We start from the raw sequence: 2,819 nt of genomic DNA on the forward strand, positions 1-2,819 counted from the left end.
AAGCTGGTCGCGCATAGGGCTAGTGCGCGAGGGACTCGGATCGGCAGAACAAAAAGCCGAGCAACACGAGTAGAGCAGAAAAAGGATCAATAAATAAACACAAATCAATACACTCAATCAATCATCCCATACATTATATCCAAACCCATCATTCATCTCAGGAAGCCTAGAAACAGTGCTTCAATCTGACAAAAGTACTTACACTTTATAAGGTACTTTATTTTATTACTTATTTTTTAGGAAAAGTAATAACAAAGCACCTACGCTTTATAAGGTACTTTATTTAGTTACTTATTCTTTAAAATAGCAGATTAATTCTTTACATTATATAGTAAGCTCTGCTACTATATAAAGTAAAAAGGAGATAGTGTAAAACGCACACTAAAGCTATTAAAGCTGCATAACCTAGTAGCTAGATAATAGCAGATTAATCCTTTACATTATACAGCAAGCTCTGCTACTGTATAAAGTAAGAAAGAGATAGTGCAAGGCGCATACTAAAGCTATTAAAGCTGTACAACCTAGTAGCTAGATAATAGCAGTACCTGTGTAATCTACTAGAAAAGTAATTAACTATACTATTATAATAAAATCTTACTAGTAACTAATAACTTTATATAATAATAAAAAAAATAAGGAATAATTTCTATTATATAAATAACTTATAAAGAATATAGGGATATTAGAGGCAACACTATAGAATAAGACTAGCCTAAAGTACTAGAATAATAAGATTAACATGTTAAAAGCTCTAATAAGCCTATAAACTTAATTATATATAAGTTATATAATTACTAATTTACATATAACAACTTAAAAAGGCGCTACTTTTCTAAGTTTATATATAAAAAATTTTAAAAAATAGATACTATAAAACTTCTTAGTACTTAGCTGCGTGTTTAAAAAGAAGCTTATATAAGTGCTAAAAGATAAGGGAATTACACTATAGCTAGGCACTAAAGGTACTTAAGCCTAGAAGCTATATAATATAGCACAAGAAAAAGTAATTGCACTAAAAAGGCTTTATACATAACTTTTATTACTATATAAGGCTCTACATAAAAGTAGACTAAACATAATACTGCTATTAATACTAAACATACTAGCATTACTTACTTCTACACCTTAGCTAGCACTACACTAATTACTGTACAAACAATACATGCCACCCTACCTAACACCTGCTCCACACCCTTAATTGTACACACTACTGCCTGCAGTAGTGTATGCACTACTAATACCACCTGCATAATCTATACTACATTACAACTTGTACAAACTTCTACTTTAAAGGGAAACTGCTAAAGAAAAACTTTTAGTAAATAAAATTATATAATTTTAAAAAGCATAAAAAAAGAATAATAACTATATAAGTTAACTATATAACATTTTTATAAATAAAATAAAATTTTTTATTAATTTATGTTAATAGCTAAATATCTAGGAAACTTAGTACATAGGCATCTTTTTAGATATCCTAAAAGGTTAGGTAAATATGTACTATATGCACAATATAGGCCTTAGATATAACTAGAAGCATTTATACAACACTTTAAGCAGTTACTTTAACACTAATATAAACTATAGCTAGTACTAGATAGACTAAATAATAATAACTTTTACATAATACTAATAAAAAAACTTTAATAAAAGTTTATATAAAGTTTTTAAAATAATAATTAACAAGCTTATACTTATATAAAAGGCATTAAAAATAAAATTTTAAAAGAATGTTCTACTGCACACTACTGTTATATAAGCCTGTTAAGGACAACTAGAACTAGAATATACTATGTTTACTATTAAGCCCTTATATAAAGCTTTATTTAGTAACTTATAAGCATTACTTTAAGTTACTATAAACTAAAGAGTAAACTAATACCTCTAGAAACTGCTTAATGCATACTATATAGACTACTAATATAACTTTGCATAATAAAAGTTTACATAATAAAAAAGAAGCTTCTTTTTACGTAAAAAAGAACAACATAGAAGATCTTTATCTAAGTTTAGGCTATAATCTAGAGATAACTACATGTAGACAAAGAAGTGCTTTGTCTACTATAAAAAAAATATTAGTTATTAAACTACCCTTATAATAACTATACATAAGTAAAGAACTAGTACATTACTTTATATAAAGATTTCTATAATAAGACTTTATTATATAAGGCTATTACCTTATATATCTAAAACTTTAAAAGTTACTTTAAAAAAAAATAATTTACATAATCTAAAAAAAATAAAATAAGAAGGTAAGAATGCTAAAAAAGCTATTAACTACTTTACCTCTACTGCTTACCTACACTATGCAACAGAAGAGAACATCTATAGCATTAAACTTAAGGAGTATGCTAAGCAGTTTATCTTTAACAACTAATACTATATAGTATACTAAGGTAAACTATAGAACACAGGCGCAGTAAAAATTTCTACTATTAGTAAGTCTTAACTTAAAGCGTATATATAAAAGAACTTATATATAGAAATTAATTAGACACTTAGCTAAATAAATATTAGCTTTAAAAGCTAGACACTAAAAAGATTAATTAGTACTATATAAATCTAGAACTTAATTAGTCTAGTTATATACTACATCTTAAAGACTTTAACACTATTTCTACTATTACTAGTAAATGCTAACTAACTTAAGGTATACTTTAACAACATTTTAAATATTATTATATATAAAAATAAAACTACTATTTTTATTATATAAAAATAAAGACACTTTTTTTTTAATGTTAGTAAAAAGAAATTTATGTCCTTCTTTACTAAATTAGAACTTTACTACCTCTACTACTAATTTAGACACCCCT

The sequence above is a fragment of the Lindgomyces ingoldianus genome (assembly GCF_010093535.1).
Source record: "Lindgomyces ingoldianus strain ATCC 200398 unplaced genomic scaffold BDR25scaffold_2, whole genome shotgun sequence".
Classification (NCBI taxonomy): Eukaryota; Fungi; Ascomycota; class Dothideomycetes; order Pleosporales; family Lindgomycetaceae; genus Lindgomyces; species Lindgomyces ingoldianus.